Raw genomic sequence first — 22471 nt, 5'->3', positions numbered from 1 at the left:
ATCTCCAATGTTGATAGGAGTAGGTGGTGGTTGACAGAGTCAAACGTGGCAGAAACATCAAATTAGGAGGAAGTTTTGCGAAGGGGCCTTAGGCGCCTGGACCAATCAGGCCCTAGGATCCTATGGGTTGGGCAGGGGATGGGCGGGCCCGCCTCATTTGGACAGAGGCGGGCCTGCTGGCCGGATGTGTGATTAGCCATCCGGTCCAACTTGCTGGTAAGCCCAAGGGGGGTCTCCAGGGTGGGGGGGTTCATTGGGGGGGTCCGGCAGGAGGGGTTGGGTACCCTCCTGCCGCGATCGTCGGAGAGGGGCATGTTCTGTCAGCAGGAAGGGTTGAGCACCTTCTTGCCGGCGATCGTCGGGGGGGGGCGGGTTCTGTCAGCAGGAGGGGTTGGGCACCCTCCTGCTGTGATTGCTGGGGGGAGGGGAGACTCGCGGCTATAGCCGCAGCGACTATACTAATCACGGCAGGGAGATCTTGCCATGATTAGGTATAGCAGCCGCGTCTACTTACCATGTAGGCCAGCATTTTGCTAGCCTACATTATAAGCGTCGCCCGTTCTGCTAGGAAGACGCATAGGGCCGCCTAGGTTCGCTTAAGGCTACCGCCTAGCCTTAGGTGAGCTTAGGCGGGCTTGCGGGCCTCTCTAGGCTCCCTGGAGGCGCCTTCAATATAGGCAGCCTGCCTAGGGAGCATTTTTTTATTTTTTTAGAAAAAGTGCCTCCTGATTGGCTGATTAGACAGCTATAGGACGCCTACAGCTGCCTACAATCGGGAGCACTTTGCAGAATCAGGGCCTAAATGCTCTGAGGTTCATACGAATTCTATGAGCATTGGAGCAGTGTCGGAGCATTTAGCATAAGGCTCTGCAACAAGCACATTATGGATGTCTTTCCTTCCCTGCAATGTTTTACAGACAAAAGTAAACAAAAAGGACTACAAAATCCCAGATGAATACATGCATGAGCTGGGCTACCTACCTTGTTTTTTCCACAACAGCTTTATTTTTGACTAGCGGGAACTTCTAATCTAGCTTTTTCAAAATAAATACATAAAATGAATTGAAACACCGAAAGAAAGAAAGAAAAACGCATGCAACACACAGAGAAGATTGCTTTCTCCTTTTTGATGTAAGAGGCAAGATGAATATCTAGCACCAACTTGCCTGGAGGGTGACATACAGTTAGAACACACATATTGCTCACAATCTCCATCACTGTGGATTTAAATAGTATCTGTACTCCTAATGAAGCCTGTCAAATTAGGCATAGTTAATTAAAGCTAGAGCAGTCCAAAAATATTTAGATGATTTGGTTTGCTATCACAACAAATATGTTTATTAAGATTATTCTGTCTTCATTTTGAGTTTGCTCTTTTCCTAAGGGAGAAATAAGTGGTTTCTAAGGATGATAAATGCTCTCTCCGTTTTACCAGGTTCAGGTGGTGCGGCTGCTCTCACTGCAAAAGCCTGTGTTCATCAAACCATGTTGCTGGCACCACCCTGGTCAATCCACAGTCAACAGAGCATAAACCGCTATTGTCTGACCTAAAGCTAAAAGCATCCATAAAAGCAGGGACCATCTAAAGTGGAAGAAGTACATTTTAAAGAAAGGTTAGGCAGGTATAATGCTAGCAGAAGAGAACACATGGGGAAAATATTATATTATAGGGGAAAATATTATATTATAACTGTGCAAATATAAATGTCTGATTATTAACTAAACTGAAAATATATAATTTACCAGATTACAAAATATAACTGATGCAGTCAGGATCCTATTGGTCTCTTGCCTGGTGGTTGAGTTGTAGATTTGATTCTGCTTTTATTTCTACCAATGTCTGTAAACAGTGGTAGAGAAGCTGTCCTGTGTTTCACCTCATCCAAATTAAGTAAGCTTTGATTAGAGTTTTGCAGCTTTTAGCCTTGATTGCTTTATTGAATAAGAGGAGAATACTGAATAAATGGATTTGTTGTGCCTTCTGGCCTGATCTCATAAACAGTCCTAAAAATTATTCAGGCAAACAGGGGATACAGTTAAATGGACTAACATAGATGCATGATCTGTTTGAAAAGGCTATTGTTCTGTGTTACTGCGGATGGGCAGACTAGATGGGCCATTTGACCTTTATCTGTCATCATGTTTCTATGTTCATGTTTCTATGCATGCCTGCATTCCTCGGTGTACAAAATGTATCCAGATATGGCAGTCGTTTCAATTGTCTCTGATCAGTGGCTTAATAAGGGGAGGGGGGCAAGAGGGACGGTCCACCCCAGATACCATCTTGCTGAGGGTGCGGTACCCCTCCTCTTCTCTTCTCTACCCCCCCCCCCACTCCCCTACTTGCCATGAGTGCCCCTTGCTTTCCCCTGTACCTTTTTCACTTCACCCGCACTCTCTCTGACATCACTTCCGGGACCCACACCTAGGAAGTTACATCAAAGGGCGGGCCAACACCGACGAGGGCATGCTGTTCGTGCCAGAGAAGTTAAAAAGGTACAGGGAAAGGGGGTACACACGGCAGAGGGACAGGAGAAGGGTGCCTCTCACGCTTATTACGCCACTGTCTCTGAGGCCTATATTTCAGAATGATATGGAATACTATAAGCTCTGAGTAGTAATCTCCCCCCCCCTTTACTCTGTTTATATACTGTTGCAAAGACTGCAGTAAGTATTGGAAGTGATTCTGAAGACAAATTTCAATAGGGGATTAAGAAGTGGTAATTTAAAATATAGTGGTTGGTTCAGTGATTGTTCTGGAGGTTTCTTGCTTGTTGATACTGTGGTAGATGAACTGTGCGACCCCCTACGCTACAGTGCTGGGGTTTATACTTGTGGAATATAATGAGCAATGCAACCAGATTTAAATTAAACCCATTCTCTAAAACCAGATGTGGTATTTACCAAGGCCAAATTAACCATTGATAAGCCATACATATATAATCTATATATATATATATATATATATATATATATATAATCTAATGTGCCCTGCCCTACCACCACCATAATATACAAGTATATACACATTTTAAACCCCACATATGTCTGAGAACCAATGTTATTCCAAATCCATGTGAAGTGTGAAAGTAAGCCCCACTGGGATGACAGACTGAGCAGGAGTGTCAGAAGGATAGGGGTAGGGATTCAGTATTGGTGTTAGAGAAGCTTCTAGTTCAAAGTAAACAATTTATAGCCCATTACATCTTCTCAGAAAATCCAAAGGAAAAAAATGGGGGAGGGTCTCTCTCTGAGGCTAAGACAGCCGAAAACCTTCTCTTCTTTCCCAGTGGAACTAAAGCAATGCAGTGCTTTAGGCCCCTCAGCCCGACAATGAATTTTTATCATTGTACTGATCTTTTGTTGCATGTGCTCTGAAGCCTAAGGCTGGGTTTTGGAAAAGCCGCACGGACGCCCATGCAGTCCTCAAAAACAACAAAAAAGAGGACATGTCCGGATAAATCCATATGTCTGGTAACACTATTTTCACCTTCAATTAACTTTGTGGTCACTCTGCAAAAAATTAGTTGGCAGATGGCTAAACTTTAGTAATCATTCACTGTTAGTTTCAAGTTACAGGGTTTGATAACATGTATGGGCATTTTCGATAGGATGTCTAAGTCTGAGTTTGGACGTTTTGGTAAATACTTTCAGAAATCCAGTAGAGAAAATGTCCATTCTTAAAACAGCAAGACGTTTATCTTTTTTTGAAAATGGCCTATGTAGACATTTTGGTCCTCAGTATATCTATCTTTTTTGGCCATTCTCAAATATAAAGCTGTCCACATGAATACCGCAGAAAAGCAATCTTTTGGGACATGCATGCAGCCAGCATTCTTAGCAAACTGGCCACACAGACATCTGAGCAGAGCAGTGGGGCGCCCTAGGGGGTACTGCAGTGAATGTCACATTTAAAAGTCCCAGGTACACATGTCACTATAACCTGTTATATTGTATGGTGAGCCCTCCAAAATTTACTGTACCCACCTGTATACCAGAACAGTCCTTATGCCTGCAGCAGTCATCTTTGTGTGGGCACCAACAATTTGTATTACTACTACTATCCATTCAGTTGGGTCCGACCCTTGGATACTCTGTAGACCAGTCCTCGCCATGCTTCCCTGTTTTCCATGGTTTCTTTCAATTGCTTGATATTCATTCCCTTGTCATTTATGATGGTATCCAACCAATGGGCCTTTGGTCTCTCCTGCTTCCTTTTACCATTGACCATTCCAAGTAGCACCATCTTTTCTAGTGAATTCGCCCTCATCACATGTTCAAAATAGGTCAGTTTCTGTATGATAATATTTCCTTACAGAGACAACTCTGGGTTTTTATGATCAAGAAAATCCTTGTTGGTGATCCTAGCTGTCCTTGGGATTCGGAGAAATCTTCTCCAGTACCACAGCTCAAAGGTGTCAATTTTTCTTCTATCTGCTTTCGTGAGTGTCCATATCTCACAGCCATATGTCGTGATTAGGAACACAATGGCAGTGATCAGTCTTTGCTTGATGGTGACTAAGATGTCCTTGCACTTCCATATTTGGTCCATGCTCACCGTGGCTGCACCCCCCAGTGCTAGTAGGTGCTTGATCTCTGCTGTTGAATCACCACTGTGATCAATGCAGGACCCAAGGAAAACAAAGCTGTCAACCACTTCTCTATTTCTTCATTGTTGATCTTTTATGTGGACTTTCTTGTTGGTGGAAATCAAGATTTTGGTCTTCTTGATGTTCAGGTAAAGTCCCATCTTCTTTTAGCTTCAGGATCAACTTCTTGAGGTCCTTCTCACTCTCTGCTAGCAGGGTAGAATCATCTGCATATCTAAGATAGATGATTCAAGTGTTGGGGTGATAATAGGCGGAAGAACCATCAGCAAAGTCCAGCTTCCTCATGATTACTTTTACATAGAGGTTGAAAAGAAAAGGAGAGAGGATGCATCCTTGTCTTGTACCCTTTTTTATCTTGAACCATTCTGTTTCTCCATACCTGGTTCGCATACCTGGTAGTTTCTTGATCGTAGTAGAGTGATCTGATTAACCTGATCAGGTGCACTGGCACTCCTACCTCACTTAGGGGCAAATTCTATAAGAAGCACCCAAATGTTAGCTGCTGAAATAGGCACAGTTCAGTGTGATTCAAGTAAAATTGGGTGCTGTTTAGTGAATCACACTCAGTGACACCTATTTTGGAGGCGCACAATAAATAGGCCAGCTCTAGGCACAACTAAAAGTTAAGTGGCCATGTGAGTGCTTAAGCACTCTTAAGAGCAGCGAATCTGTAACAAGGCGCCTAACATGAAGCCACACCCAAAATGCATTTTTTTAAGGCTCTTTCTTGAAAGGCGCCTAAGTTTCAATTATTGCTGATTAAAAAGCTTAATTGAGCTTGTTATTCAATTTAGATAGGTGCTTATCTAGTTGGGCGCCTCTAAATTAGGTGCCTCACATTAGGCACCAGTTACAGAATTTGGGCCTTAGTGTTTTCCAAAGCTTGTCATGCTCAACACAGTCAAAAGCCTTGGTTTAATCAATGAAGCACAGGTAGAGCTTCTTCTGGTACTCCCTCACATTTTCTATGATCCTCCTCAAGTTTGCGATGTGATCATGGGTCCCTCTGCCCAAACAGCTTGTGCATCAGGAACTTCTTGATCAAAGATGTTGCCCAATCTCCTCTGGATGATCTTTAGAAGCACTTTGCTGGCATGAGGGATCAGGGCAATTGTTCTATAGTTGGTACAGTCCCTGGCATCACCTTTCTTCAGCAGTAGAATAAAAAGTGATCTTGTCCAGTCCTTTGGCCATGTGCAGGTCCTCCAGATCTTCTAGCATAGTGCTGTCAGTGTGGCTCTTGGGACTGATTTGAGCTGCTCTGCATGGATTCCATCAATGCCAGGTGCTTTGTTAGGCAGCTGCCTCAGTGCCCAATCTACTTCACTTTCCAATAGGTCTGGTTCTGCTTTCTCTTGATCTCCAAGCTCTTCAGGGTAGTCATTGCTGGTGCTGATATATAATTCCTCTGTGTATTCTTTCCATCTCTGATGTCCTGCTGGTCACTAATTTCATTCCCATCACGGTTTTTGATGGTTGATTGGTGTACTGAGAAAGACTTTTTCACTTGTTTCATCATGACAAATAATTCCCTGGTGTGGCCCTTCTTATAGGCTACTTTGAGATTCATGCATCAAGCATTCAGGAAGTTGTTCTTGTCTTTCCTGGCTGCTCTTTGGAAATCAGCATTGAGTTGCCTCATCTCATTCAACCTGCCCTTAGCCTTTGACTCTCTCCTCTTAATAGCGATTTAGAGGGTGGTTGCAGTTAACCAGTTCCTATCACATATTGGCTTCTTGTTTGGCACATGCATTTGAGCAGGTTCAATGATGATTCCTTTGATCTCTGCCCACAATTTGTCTTGGCTACCGCCTTCCTACCTGAGCAGGTTGAACCTGTTACTCACTTCGATTGCATACTGCACAGGGATCTCACTAACATCAAACTTCCTCTGCATATCTGGATGCTTGATCTTGTGTAGTCTGACCCTGACTTTGGCTACAAGGAGTTGGTGAGCAGATCCACAGTCTACGTCTGGTAGTGTTTTTGCAGAGAAAATTTATCCCTTCCATTTTTGCTGGCAAATGACTTAATTTGGTTGTGATGCTGCCCATTTGGGAATATCCAGTTGTAGAGGCACCTCTTTAACTGGGTGAAGAAGGTTTTGATGATTCTAAGCAGAACTGCACAAGGCTGTCCTCAGCTTCATCCCTCTCCCTTAGGCCAGGGGTAGGCAATTCCGGTCCTCGAGAGCCGGAGCCACAATAAATATGCATGAGATAGATTTGCATCTCAAGGAGGCAGTGCATGTAAATCCAACTCCTACATACTCATGGTGGATATCCTGAAAACCTGGCCTGGCTCAGGCTCTCGAGGACCGGAATTGCCTACCCCTGCCCTAGGCTATGCCTGCCGATCACTCCTGCATCCTCTCCTTCTCCAACTTTGGCATTGATGTCACCCATAATGCAGATGATATCCTTTTTTGGGGTTCTATCGAGTGCACTTTGGACCTGGGCATAGAAGTCTTCTATGTCCTGCTTTGATGTGTCTGCTGTGGGTGCATAGACTTGGGTGATGGTCCCTTATAATCCTTTCATACACTAAGATTGGAGGATAAAAACCTTCTTAATATACCATCTTTGAGAACCATAAATACTAGGCGTAATACCCTCTTTTCAGTTACAGCCCCTCAAATTTGGAATCTATTACCGACTCAGGTGAGGGAAGAAAAAATCCTAGATAAATTCAAAGGGAAATTAAAAAGCCATCAGTCCACGGATGCCTTTGAATAATAACCCTTCTGAGTTTAATTTGCTTTTGAACCTCAATTCATGCAAGGCTTTTGCTTATTGAAATGTTTAACCCTTATATTTTTCTCCTTCTTTGTTCTCTTTCCTATATTGATTGTAGTTCTTCCCATTTTCCTTTTGTTTTACAGTCCACCTCTATCTGTGTTCAGGTTATTGTCTCCCAAACAATTCATCTGCCTTCCCCATTTTATTGTACATCACTTCGAAATTCTGAAAAAGCGATTTAATAAAATGTTTAAATAAACTTGAAAATTCAGAGGTTTCCCTCTGAAGTGGATGGACATGACCCTATCATTGATGTACTGGGGGCTGTGTACAAGTTTCAAGTTTCAAGTTTAATATTCATTTGATGAATCGCTTATAACAATATCTAAGCGATGTACATTTTAAAAACCACAAGGATGTGGTAATACAATTAGAGTAACAAAAAATTAACAAAAAATTTTAAACAAAAGACAAATAACATTGGACAAACAAGAAGGGTTGGGGAGGAGGGGAAAAGTTACAATTTTTATATTTAGAATTTAACATAAATGGGAAAATACATTAGGTAGTAGCGGGTTTTAATAGAAAAAAAGAATATGGAAACCTGAAATATTACTTTTCATGCATCAAAAGCATCTTGAAATAAGTATGTCTTTAAAATTTTCTTAAAAGAGACAAGGTCTGTTTCATTTTTAATAAAATTTGGAAGAGAGTTCCATAATGTAGGGGCTTTCACGGAGAACATATCATTGCGTCGTGTTCCTATTATTCTAAGCGATGGAATAGAGAGCAGTTGTGATGAAGAGGATCTTAGGGAGCGAGATGGTCTGTATGGGATAATCATTTTTGCTATAAATTGGGGTTCGTTGAAGCTCAGTGTTTTGTATACCAAAAATAAAACTTTAAAAGTTATTCTATGAGTTATGGGGAGCCAATGTGATTTGATAAGTAAAGGAGTGACATGGTCGAATTTTTTTGCATTGTGAATTAACTTGATTGATGTATTTTGGATGATTTGGAGACGTCTGTTTTCTTTTTGTGTTATGTTAATTAGAAGAGAATTACAGTAGTCCAATTTAGAAATGATAAGAGAATGAACTAAGATATTGAGTGATTTAGAATCTAAAAAAGTAGAAATGGATCGTAAAAGTCGTAATCTGTAAAAACATGTTTTAACTATTTCGCTAATATGGTTATGAAAAGAAAGATCAGTATCAATTGTCACACCAAGAATTTTAAGTTTAGTGACCGTTTCTATAGGAGTGTTGTCAAGAGTAAATGGTATTTTTTGAAGTATGTCTCCTTTCCAAGTGAAAAGCATTGTTTTTGTTTTTTGGGTGTTTAAAACCAATTTGTTATTGTTTAACCAGTCTTTTATTATTTCTAATTTATCATTAATTGTTTTTATTTCTTCTTGCGATCCTTTTGTTGGCCACAGTGGCAACTCCCTTTCTCCTTTCTGTCTCATTGCCTAAGTAATAAATGGTGTAGTCATCTGAGCTCAATTCCCCAGATCCAGTCTAGTGCAATTCACTGACTCCCACTAGGTCCATGCTCGTTCTTTCCATTTCCCTCTTGATAATGTCCAGCTTTCCGATGTTTATCCCTCTCACGTTCCATGTTCCAATGGTATATTGTTCTTTGCAGCTCAGATGACCCTTTTCATCATGGACTACATCAGCAATCGAGCACCCTATGCGGGTTTCCCTCTCTCACATCATCCTTGTCCTGATTACTTCAGGTCCGCCTTTGCTCTTCCCCAGTCACTTGAATGATGCTGTCCAGCCCGGTAGGGGGAGGGGGGACCACGGTCAAGCATCATACTTGAATGATATTGATTCTGATCCATAGAGTTTCATGGTGAAGGTTTTATGGGGTAGGACACCAGGTCTTTCCCCAACCCATAGCACTTAGCCACATGACCGCCGCAGTTGGTATGTCATATGTTGCCACCCTCCCGGCACTTTGAGTCAGTTATGGGAAGAGAGAGACAATTTGAGGGGAACGTGTTGCATGTGCAATGGCAAATTAGCACAAATTAGTGCTTATACCAATTGATAAGCACTAATTTGTGCTAATATGCCATTGCGCATGCAACATTGTCCCCTCATTCTATAAGCAGCATACCTAACTTCTCTCATGTGCAAATTCAAAGTGGACATTAAACGTAGGAAAGATATAGGAACATATGGGTCGTTCCAACTATTCTTGCATATATTTTATAGAATAGTTGCATTTATGGGCCCAACTGTCACATTTAAGCACCCCCATTTATGCTAGCCGTAGACATCACATAAGTGGTTGCGCCTAAAGTTTGGTGCATAACTGCGGATTTACGCTATTATTCTATGATCTATTTGGCACACATTTGTTTTGGTGTTTGACTTTTAGCAACTTCTATAGATTTTACCCCTACGTGGCCTGGAGTCATGTTTAAATTTCAGGTTCTAAATTTAGGAAAAATTTCAGTTGAAAACATCAGCTCCTAAGATCAGCTGGGAATTCACCTTAATTTAGGTACCTTAATGAAGTGCTGAGAATTTGTTGAGAACCAACTCCCCAAATAAATGGTTACGCATTTCCATATCCGACACACTAAGCAAAGTGTAACGGCCACAGCCTTCCTCTTTTCCTAAAATCACAGTTAAAACGTCAGTAACCTTGGGAAAGGTGAACAGCAGATGGCCTACAAAAAAAAAAAAAGGCAAGGTGGAGAAGGGGAGGAAGGGTGTGTGAATATGAAAGGAGTCTTCTGCTTCTTTTTAACCATGCAGTTAGGTAAACAGCTCAAGAATGGGCTGTTTGCCGAGGCTTTCACAGTGCTACACTTTGCTTGTAGTAGGGGTCATCTTGAGGCTAGTATGATGGAGGTCTTCATACAGCACTATCACCTGCATGCCACACTCGCACAAATAAGTTCAACACTCTTATCAATAGCCAGCAATATACATTTCAATTAGACTCATTTAAATTTAAATTTAGAGCTCTCAGAAGTGGCATCACAATGGGTAGAAGCTTTCTGTTTGAGTAATAACTTCAGCCACTGACTTCTTCATCTGCTCAGTTTTTCATTACTATTTCCATAATATTCTTCAATCTTTATTCATTTTAATAATTTTAATCAACTTGATAAAGCGCTTATCTTCAAAAGTAGTTTTCAAACATACTACCGGCATGCATGTTTCGCTATAATCTGCGTCAGGGCACAGAGACTCATACAAACAGCAGGCTGCAATAAGTCACTGGTGAGCAAGTGTTTGTGTCATGTAAACCAGTCTAACACTTAACACTACCGTAGATTGTAGCGCTTTCAGTAGTACAGAGGTAAAGGGGAATGACACTGCATTAGCTTCCCTGAGAGAGCTTGTACTTACTAGAGGAGGACTCTGTGGAAAGGTCTTGCAGCTCTACTGATCAGAGCAGAAAGAGAATTTTCTCTTTCCAGAGTGCCTCCCTACCAAATCTTTAAACCATTTTGATCCACAGCACACACACCCCCACCCCTCTCAAAACACATGATCACATTAGTTCATATTATCAAAAACTTCACTGGCTGCCATTCGAGGCTAGAGTGTTGTTTAAATTTGGATGTATTTGTTTTAAAGTTTTATTTGGGTTAGCTCCATCTTATCTTGTTGCTCATTTTAGATTTTTCACATGTAAAAAAAATATACATAGATCCGGTTGGTTTTATTTTCCTTCAGTGAAATCGTGCCGCTTTAAGAAATTCCTAGATAGGACTCTGGCGTTTCAAGCAGGAGTAATGAATTCATGTCTGAATGCTCTTATTTCTCCAGCCCTCACTTATTATCAATTTCGGAAAGATCTTAAAACCTATCTTTTTAAACAATACAATATTTAATCGATTTCAAAATTATCTTGATAAGTGGATTTCTTATTATCTTTATGGAACAATGTTTACAGTCTCTTATCCATTTTAGTATAAATAATTGTATTGTGCATATTTTATTTTTTACTTTGAGTAAGTTAGGGTCGCATTTTGTTAGTATTTTTTATTGAATTGTGTTCTTTCTTTTATAAGATATTGTAATCGGGATCTGTATTTTAATTACCTGTTGTAATTACTATTGTGTATACCGCTAAGAACTGATGGTTTGGCGGTATATAAAAATAAACTATTATTATTATCATTTGCAGCTTATACAATGAACAAAAGACCCTAGTAGTTTTATTAATGAAATCTGTTGTGCTTTAATGCCTATACAGTGCTGCCAACTCCAAAGTTTTAGGACACATTGATCCTGGCTTGGTTTTACCACACTACCTGTTCTACATGAACTTATTGGGCAAAACAGATGGGCCATTTTGGTCTTTATCTGCCATTATCCTCTATGTTATAATGTGGTTCTGCCATCCCTGTTGACCTTTCTAAGGAATTCAAGACTACAACCAATGCCTGGAAAGGAGTAAAACCAGGAATGGATCAATTTGTCTAAAATATCTGGGCCCAGCTGGCATTCCTACTCCAGTATTTACATACAGCTAACAAAAACACATGAAATATCCTTTCCTCCCTCCCACCAAATAAAGCGCCAAAGTTAGACCTTTCAAAAAGCTGGCTTGTAGAAATGACTGCAGATTCTTTTATATCCCGGTGTTGACGAGCAGTATTTTTTATTTTTTTTTATTTGCTTGTCAGTTCAAAGAATTGTCTTTTGGTTTAGCAGGATCACACAGAGCATCAGTGATTGACCACATGGTGTGGCACTGCCGGTACTTAGCAACGCAGATCCTGCTTAGCAACCTTAAGCTATCAGGGAAAGACATGTTGGACTGGAGGGACTGACTGAAAACATGTTGGAAGCAGAAACTGTTCACAATAGCAGATACTAATTTCAATTACACTTGAGAGCAATGCTTCTTTTTCTGTTCCCGGCTGTGACCGTAAATGTTGAATATTTCATAGTTTCATTATTAGTTATTGGTTTGTTTGCTTCTTTTCAACATTCCAGACGTGTGGCTGATAGCATTCCATTGGCCATAATAGAAGAGGAGGATAAACTAATTGACCATGTTATATTTTGATGATGAAGTAACATTTATTGCCAGCTGATAATCTGTACAACACACTGCCAGGCTTTCTTTAAAATGAGAGAGGAGTGGGGCTTCTGGCGGAATAAAGGACCATTGATTTATATTTAAAGAATGAGAAAATATAGTTTTGTATATACTGTACTGTAGTTTCTATCATCCCATACACGATCCATTGTTTTTCTTATTATTGAGCGACCAAAGATGTAAATTGGGCGTGATATACAGTAATAATGAATGGGATAAGAACATAAGAATTGCCATACTGGGACAAACCGAAAGTCCATCAAGCCCAGTATCCTGTTTCCAACAGTGGCCAACCCAGGTCCCAAGTACCTAGCTAGATCCCAAGTAGTAAAACAGATTTTATGCTGCTTATCCTAGGAATAAGCAGTAGATTTCCCCAGACCTCAATAACATTTATTTTTTCAATTTTTCTGCCTGTCCTTCCAGAAGAGCTCAGAACAGGTTACAAGTTTATATACATAATAGGATTTAACAGTTTACAATTTTACAGACGTATAAGAGTTTTCAGTTAAAAGTTTACATACATAATAAGAGTTGACAGTTTGACAATTAGTTGAGAGTTAACATGGATGTTGGGAGTAATTATAATCCAAAGCAAAAAAACTGTGGAAATCGATGTTGCTAATGTAGACTTTATTAATATGAAAGAGTCAGTAAGAATATTCACAACTTCTCCCTAGATTCGCCGGCAGCAGCGATGCCCCCACCCCTGCTGAACCCCCGCTGACCCTCCCATCCTTCCATCTCTCCCGCTCGCCCGAACCCCTCTGACCGCGAGACCTACAAAGAGTACTGTCGACAGCACTCTAAACAGACTGCTTCACGGCCTTCTCCCGCCGGGGCATTCCCGCTGCTGCATCACTGATGATGTCATCAATAACGTGGTGCATGGAAGGACCCGGCAGGAGAAGGCCATGAAGCAGCCCGTTTAGAGTGCTGCCGACACTTCTCTTTGGAAGTATGTAGGTCAACACGGTCGGCGGGATTCAGATGTAAGGGAGAGATGGAAGGATGGGAGGGTCAGTGGGGGTTCAGTTGTGCGGCGGGAGCTGCTCAAGGGTTCTGCTTCATGGAAGGGAGGAATAGAAGCTGTGCAAGGGTTCTGCTGCACGAGAGATGGAATGAGAGGGAGGGAAGGATAGACAGATGCTGTTGTGACCAGGCGCAGCCAAGCTAGAACCAGCGAGTGACCTAACCCAGTACACACAAACCTCGGCCGAGCGGTTTGCAAGGTTGTTTGGTAGCTTGTTAATGCTTCAATAAAGAGTTCAAAAACCCTGGTGCAACTTATTTGGTAAAGTTTATTGTTCCACCACCATAAACACAACTTTCAAAAATAAGTGGTTCTCAGGTTTGTATCTTCCCTGTGCTCATTTTCCAACAGACACAAACCAAGCAAATGAATGGCTGATAATGAAAATACCTATAATACAGAAATAGAAGGTACTGATTTGCCCAGCTCTGAAGGTATGGACATATACTGAAGGCTTAATAAGAGAGCTGGAGGAAAAGTAAAGTCTGCTCAAGATTATAGTAAAAGCTGGAGTTTTGTTTGAACTTTAAAATACAAGCCCTAGGCAGTCATTTTGTTTAGGATCTGGGGAGGAGATCTTCTAAGCTGATCCATTGAAGGAAATTAATGGAGTAGATCCCACCCTTGGGGGTATTAAGCCTATAACCCCCAAGGAGTTTTGCCTGGGAAAAAAAAGCTTTCATTTTGAATAAGGCTTTTGTGGCTTGAACTGGAATTGTTTTTTCAATCTCTTGTATAGAAGCAGAATTTACCCTATCATTATCCTCTTCATTACAAGCTTCTACCTGAATTTGCTGCCATGAGGAAGACTGCTGCTTTCTGGCACTCAGTGGCTGTAGTCTGCTGCTCTCCCTTTGCAGTGTAGCTCTGGGCTGCTGGAACTCTTTGTGTGAGAGTTACACCTTTTCTTTCCCTGCAGTGAGCTGATTAGCTCTCACTGCAGGCGAGTTTGAGCAACCTGTCCTCTGAAACCTTCTAATCTAGTTTAAACCACTCAACAGGATCGGGAGTGGCTTGTGTTACAGCCCTGCTTTTCCCCTTCACTAGCCCCGTGGCTGCTGGGACATGTAGTTTCCCTGGCTGTTTCTTTAAGGCTGGTTTGGGAAAAGCTAAACCAGTTCGGGTGGTTTTAAGCATGGTTTGAGACCTAGGCAGCAGAATGCTGCTTGGTTTGGGGGGGGGCCAAGGAGCTCTGCCCTAGCCCCGTAGAATCCTATGGTGCGGACTGTCCCCAGCTCCCGACTCCCCACCTACCTCCTTCCACCGCTGTACTTTTAAATCTTCAGGCAGCCACTGCGCAGCGTTAGTGAGCAGTCCTGCTCCCGGAAGTAGAATGAAGTGCTCCAGGGCAGGCTTGCTTGCTGAGCTGCTGGAAGATTTAAAAATTAGAACACCAAGAAGCGGGTGGGAGGGCGGGCACTAATCTTTGGAGAGGCCATGGCCCCTGTGGCCTCCCCAGTTCTGACACTTATGGTTTGAGGAGGTTTTACTACCGGAAAACTTTGCTTTTGGATATTCCTGGGTGCTGTTTTGGGCGTTAGACAAGCAGGCTTAGGAATACTTTTGCTGTCTTTAATCTTACACTCCTCCTCTGGCAAGGCTTCCTCACTAGGAATAGGCGCAGCCCTGTGACACTGTTCACATTGCAGAAAGATGCTGTAGAGGGAAGGCACAAGAGGATGGGTTAGAGGGGAGAAAAGATGCTGCAGATGTGGGGGAGAGAAAGGAAAGAGGAAGAATTGGGGTGAAGGAGAGGAAGGGAAAGATGATCATGTACATGAAAAAAATAAAACCTACTCCCAAAATAAGCCCTAGTGTCTTTTTTGGACCCAAAATTAATATAAGACACTGTCTTATTTTGGGGAAAACACGGTAGTTTGAAGCTATATTGTTTTGTCTTGTAATTTGATATTAATAGCTTCATTAGCTTTAGCCAAACTGGATAAGCTAATTAGTGCAATTTTATAAAACAGAACATAAGGACCACAGCATGTAGCTGCAAGGAACATATTTGTAGATGAAGCATGGAGGATGCATGGGTGTATCTCCTACATACGAGTACACATGCAACTTATGTTATTATAAGGGGCAATTCTATAAGTATTCTATATATTATGCACATTGCACTTGGGCATGCCATTTACACCTACCATTGATCTGGTGCCAATTCAGGTTTACATTAGTATTCTATAACAGCATCTTGGTGCATAGATACTGTTATAGAGTTGGGGCTCAGTTTGTGGCACTGGAATGCCTAATTGGAGGCACCAAGTCGTAGAATTTCCACCTTTAGCACACCTGCAGTATTAAAACCTATGTAGATATTAATAATGAGATGTATTAATAATAATATGTCTGTCAGAAGAAAGTGCAATTTAATACTTAAAGCAATATGCTAAACACCAAGCAAATCCGCTTTCAAATTCCATTTCTCTTCCTGACATGCCTTGAAATCCTACGCAGGGCACTCCGTCCCCTATTGATAGGCACACACTTGTAACCGTGCTGAAAGGAGGGCAGTTTTTCAGACAGCCGATTTACATGTGGAAATCACTATTCAGCCACGTAAATGTCTGAAAATTGTCCTCTAGTGACTAATGCCAGGTCATCCGCCGAGTAGTAAAGGTGGAATCCATGCCAGGACTCACTGCAAGCTGAACTGTGAGTGTAATCAAATAGGCTAGTGTAGTCTGTAGGGAATATATTATTCTAACGTTGTACATAATTCTCCATAAAGAACAAGAATGCCCTAGAAAGAGTACATCCTGAATAATTTGGCATGTCACATGCATTTTCTTATTTAATTGCTTGAGGTAAATCAACAGAGGTTACCAGTTCTGAGTTGTCAGGTTTTCCATATGAAATAATAGCTCGTGGAATATAAGTAGTGAAAAGTTCTGCTTTCCAACACAGTTTGAAAAAAATTCTGCATAGTATAAAGTCTGCACAAATATATTCTTTTCAATATTTAAAGCAATAGGAGGAAAATAATTATTATCTAATAACTTATGCCATTTAGGGTTAGATTTACTAAAATATGTTGTTACCTTGTTAGCACACACTAATAATAATAATAATAATAGCGCGTTATGCATTGTTAGAGCGCTGGCCTAAGAACCAGGAAAGCCCAGTTTATGTCTTGCCTAATGCAACAAAAACAGCCTAATGTGGGACATGCAAAAGTGTTCTATATTAGTTTTGCCATGTGTGGGCTGTAACCGTATGCTAAATATTTTTTTGTATTTGGGGGAGGAGGGGAGTGTCAGGGGCAGAGAGTGTGCATTCCTGAGCTTACCTGTTCGTGCATCTACAATATCACATGCCAACATGGGATCCTTGCCGTCTACAAAATAGATCAGTGTCTCATAAACTTTTTGAAGCCGCAGTACACTAAGCTTGGGGCCACGTCTGGAGGGCGCGGACGTTAACATGATGATGTCACATGGATGTCCGTGCATGTACAGAGGCCCTCCAGATGGGCCCTGAGCTTGCTATTACTACGCCAGTGGAGGCGGGGGGTGAGAGGAGGAGATGCACCAGCACTGGCTGACTGCCTACAGGACGTGTCTCTCGCCGCGAGAGGTACATCCTGTAGGCATTCAGTCGGCACCCCTCCTCCTCAGCGGCATCTTGCGGCACACCTGGAATCTCGTCAAAGCACACAATTTACGATATACTGAAATAGATGTCGGTAACTGCTCCCACAGTAATTTTAAAAAATGCCATGTGCTAAATGCAGCCTTAGCACATGGCTATTAATGGAGAAAATAGAAAATCACAGTAAAAATGGCCTTAGTACATGGTAAAAACCCGCATATGGGCACACTAAGGCCTTGCTTTAATGCAGCTTGGTAAAAGAACCCCTTAGAAGAGAAGATAATGGATGGTGGGGAAGGGCATTAGGCCTTTATCTGCCATCATGTTTCTATCTGAATGTAATTCACTTTGAGCTACTTTTAAAAAGGTGTGAACTACATATAAGTAAAATTAACAGCATTAGCACTCTTTAGTAACATTAGCCCTTAATTTTAAGAACATAAGAATAGCTTTACTGGGTCAAACCAATGGTCCATCTAGCCCAGTATCCCATCTTTGCGGAGGCCAATCCAAATTACAAGTACCTGACAAAAACCCAAATACAGTAGTAGCAGCATTCCATGCTACCGTCCCATGTCTATCTCAACAGCAGCCGATGGACTTTTCCTCCAGGAATTTGACCAAACCTTTTTTAAAACCAGCTACATTAACTGCTCTTACCACATCCTCTGGCAACGTGTTTCATAACTTAACTATTTTACAAGTAAAATAATATTTCATCCTATTGGTTTTAAAAGTATTACTCTGTAACTTCAAGTGTCCCCTAGTCTTTGTAAATCTTGATGCAGTAAAAAAAAAAAAAAAAGAAAAGAAAAGATCCACTTGTACCCATTCTTCACCACTCAGGATTTTGTAGACTTCAGTCATATCTCCCCTCTGCCGTCTCTTTTCCAAGCTGAAGAGATGGCAGAACCTTTTTTGTCTTTCCTCATACAAGAGGAGAGGAGTCTATGAATATTTCTCTTTCCTAAAAGTTGGGCCTTTCAGTTATTCTGAACCTTTCTTATATTGACCTAGATGGAGCATCATATACACATCATATACACATGCACAACCCCTCACCCCCCTAACAAGAGGGGTCAATACAATCTTGCAAATTAGTGTCAGTAAAATCATTAGCAAGAAGTTTTGGCAGCCTCAGTTATCCAGCTTGTAGCCATAAAATATGCAAGAAGCCGGAGCCAGCAAGTGACAGTAACTAATGAGGGCTAAAGAAGTGAGGCCTACTGTGAGCTCCAAGTCCCACACAACAGAACTCTGTCTTTGCAAAGGGCCTTTGAGTCAGATTGACAGCGTGATACTGATATAATGTTAGGAAGACTCTGCCCCTTCCCTAACCCCTCCAGAAGCTTGGTAGAGGCAGGTCTGTACAAATAGCTGAATAATAAAGGGAGTACTTACCTGTTTGGTCAACAGAATGAAATGTCACTCCCCGCCTCAATTAAAACCACCACCAAACCTTAACAAGTTAGGGAATGTGCATTACTATAGCGTGACACAATGGCACATTTCCACTGCTTTGTATGCAAAGTCAGGTTCTGAGGAAGGGACTCAGAGGAGACACAGTAAGGTGAATGTTTGTAGCTGAAAGGGGATGTGAATGAGGGAATGCTTGATGCGGATTATATGTTCCTTTCTATGGAGATGGGGGGGTCTATGTCTATGTCAAGAGGTACCTCATGCCTGGGAAGATATATCTGGGAGTTCTCCAATTAGCTATTTCAGGCAGTGTGGAAGGCAAGAGAATATGCAATGAGGATGAATGGGGGGTGGGGGGTAAGGATATGGGTTTAGAGTGGTTCTGCCCAATTCAGGGGAAAAATTTTTGATTCGATTTGATTTTCCCGCCCAATCAGGCATTTTTTTCAAACATCCTGGCAGGTTTATTTTGTAGTCTTTCCACCCACCCCACCCCACCCTTTTTCCCCTCTCCAATCCCACGCAAGTGCTGTGGTCAGGGCCGCCATCAGGGCAGTACTACCAGTCCTGCATTCAGGGGCCCGGAGCTGACAGGGGGCCCGGGCTCCCCCAGGGTCCTAGGCCACAGTCTAGGGAGGGGGCAGTCCGCCCCACTGCACAGGAGAAAGCTTGACGGTGAACCCGCGGAGTTCAATACATCTCGAGCCGCGAGGCTCGTCCTCTGTTCCTACCTGCCCTGCCGCTCACATATAGCCGATCGGAAGTGTTCCCCGATGTCAGCGCTGACGTCGGAGGGAGGGCTTAAGCAAAGCCTGCCCTCCGACGTCAGCGCTGACGACGGAGAATACTTCCGGTCGGCTATTTGTGCGCGGCAGGGCAGGCAGGAAACAGAAGACAAGCCTCTCGGCTCGAGCTCCGTTTTGCTGAGAAAGTTGCAAAGATGGGCTGGGAGGCAAACGCGGAACACAAAAGGGGGGAGGAAGTGCGTTTTGGACACAGAAGGCATGGACTTGGGAGAGAGGAAGGGAGGGAAAGAGATGCTGAGGTGGGGGAGGGAATGGGTTTTTGGACACAGAAGGCATGGACTTGGGAGAGAGGAAGGGAGGGAAAGAGATGCTGAGGTGGGGGAGGGAATGGGTTTGTGGACACAGAAGGCATGGACTTGGGAGAGAGGAAGGGAGGAAAGAGATGCTGAGGTGGGGGAGGGAATGGGTTTTTGGACACAGAAGGCATGGACTTGGGAGAGAGGAAGGGAGGGAAAGAGATGCTGAGGTGGGGAGGGAATGGGTTTTTGGACACAGAAGGCATGGACTTGGGAGAGAGGAAGGGAGGGAAAGAGATGCTGAGGTGGGGAGGGAATGGGTTTTTGGACACAGAAGGCATGGACTTGGGAGAGAGGAAGGGAGGGAAAGAGATGCTGAGGTAGGGGAGGGAATGGGTTTTTGGACACAGAAGGCATGGACTTGGGAGAGAGGAAGGGAGGGAAAGAGATGGTTGTGTATACGGGGAATAGAAGAAAGGAGAATTTTTGGTCATAGGGAGGGAGTGAGGTTCAGATAGTGGCATACCAAGCTGGGGGAGGGTGGGGGGGAGGGCGGTCTGCTCCGCCCCGAGTTTACGTCCCAAGGGGGTGCACAGCTGGCCACCCTCCAGTGTTCTCCCTAGGCTGGCAAACTGCGGCTCTTTAGCTACTTGAGTGCCACCGCCGCCATCGGGAACAGGCCGGCGCCAAGTTCTCCCTACTTTTCCCTGTGGGGCCGACCAACTCTCGCCACTAGCGTCAATTCTAACATCGGAGAAGACGTTCTGGGCCAGCCAATCGCTGCCTGGCTGGCCTAGAACGTCCTCTCTGACGTTAGAATTGACATCGGGTGGCAAGAGTTGGTCGGCTCCGCGGGGAAGAGAAGCAGGGCGAACTCAGCGCCAGCCTGTTCCCAATGGCGGCAGTGGCAGCCTATTCCCCAGTGGCGGTGGCAGCATTTTCCCAATGGTGGTGGCATAGGGGAGGGCAGGGAGAAAGAAAGAAAGGGGGTACAGGAAGCCAGAAAGAAAGGGGGCAGGGTGAAACAAAGAAAAATGGGGCACGGAGAGAGAGAGAAAGAGGGTGTGGGGAGAGAAAGAAAGAAGGGGGCAGGGTGAGAGAAAGAGAAAAACAGACATACAGAAAGAAAGGGGGTATGGAGAGAGAGAAAAAGAAAGAAGGGGCAGGGTGAAACAAAGAAAAAGTTTGGGGAGGGAATGAGTTCTTGAGGAGAGGAAGCATACAGGAGGCTGAAAGAAGGGAAGAAATATTGGATGCACAGTCAGAAGAATAAAGTGCAACCAGAGACTGATGAAATTACCAAAGGTAGGAAAAATGATTTTATTTTCAATTTAGTGATCAAAATGTGTCTGCTTTGAGAATTTATATATGCTGTCTATATTTTGCACTATGGCCCCCTTTTACTAAACCGCAATAGTGTTTTTTAGCGTAGGGAGCCTATGAGCGTTGAGAGCAGCGTGGGGCATTCAGCGCAGCTCCCTGCACTAAAAACCGCTATCGCGTTTTAGTAAAAAGGGAGGGGGAATATTTGTCTATTTTTGTATAGTTGTTACTGAGGTGACATTGCATAAAGTCATCTGCCTTGACCTCTTTGAAAACCCGTGGAATATAAATGATAATTAACATTTTCTCTGCGTACAGCGTGCTTTGTGTTTTTAAAATTGTATTGTTGGTAGATCATTTTGACTTGGCCACAAAGGTAAGGGAGGGAGGGGAGCTGCTGAAAGACATCTAGTAATCCTTGCAGGCTTGACTGTGCAGGGAATTATTTTTGTAAAATCATATTTTGTTATGTGACTGGCATTATTTAGACTTTAATTTCTATGAATGAATAGAATGAAAATGATATAAAATTACTTGCTTGTTTTTATGTGTGTGCGCTGAAGGAAAGTGGAGAGAGAGTGGGCTGAGGACGCTGAAGGGAAATGGGGAAGAGATAGTGGGGAGAAGACGCTGATTTATAAATTGACAATTGTACAGAATATTGTTTCTTTTTTATATTCATCCATAGCTGCATGTTAATGATGTGCTCATATGCACTTATTTATCATCATAACTTATACATCATCATTAACATGCAGCTGTGGATGTGTAAGGACAGGCTGAGGAGAATGGATGGGAAGGAAAGAAGGTGCACATATCAACATATCGTACATTTTTAACATGCATGATGCAGCTATAGGCAAGCTGAGGAGGATGGGATCATACAGATGTGTATGTTCAGATATGCGCTCAGATGTGTAGTTTTTTCTGATATATTTATTAAGCTTACAGTATTTATAAAAACACATTTAATACTTGTTACAAAAAATATTGTGCAATTGTGATCTACTTCTGGCCTACAAAGGTCAAAAGCAATCCTTAACTGAGATTTTACATTCAAAAGTGAATTATAGCTACTAGCACTATTATTTATTAGTTATTTATTATGCAGATGTTTGTTAGTTTGTTATTAGTTCAGTATTAGACATATGTTAGTTTAGAATAGATAGGTATAGATTAGTTTAGGTTAGGTTAGGGCCCTGCTGAAAGAGTCTACCTTGACGTGGTTGCAGGCTTTCAAATCTTTTGGTCAAAGAGTGCGGCGACAGAGAAAAGTGTGTGTGTATTCGGCCCATGGAAGAAGGGGGGGTCGGGGGGGGAAGGGATGCGTGGGGGGCCCAATAGGATTGCTCAGTAAGGGGCCCAGAAATTTCTGATGGCGGCCCTGGCTGTGGTGTAAACAAAACATACTTTTCCTCTCTATGTTAAACAGCGAGTGTGAGCTAGGGCCTAACACCAGCTCCTGCGGAATACACATTTCAAATCTGATATATTGTAATAATAAAATAGAAAATAAAATTCTTTGATTCTACCTTCCATTGCTATATCCAACATATGTTTCTTTCCCACTGTCTGCCATCTCTCTCTTTCCCCCTGCCTTGTGCCCTGAGTGAAACCTCTTTATTTTCCT

Source organism: Geotrypetes seraphini, chromosome 4, assembly GCF_902459505.1.
Source record: "Geotrypetes seraphini chromosome 4, aGeoSer1.1, whole genome shotgun sequence".
Classification (NCBI taxonomy): domain Eukaryota; kingdom Metazoa; phylum Chordata; class Amphibia; order Gymnophiona; family Dermophiidae; genus Geotrypetes; species Geotrypetes seraphini.
This window is presented reverse-complemented; position numbering follows the sequence as displayed.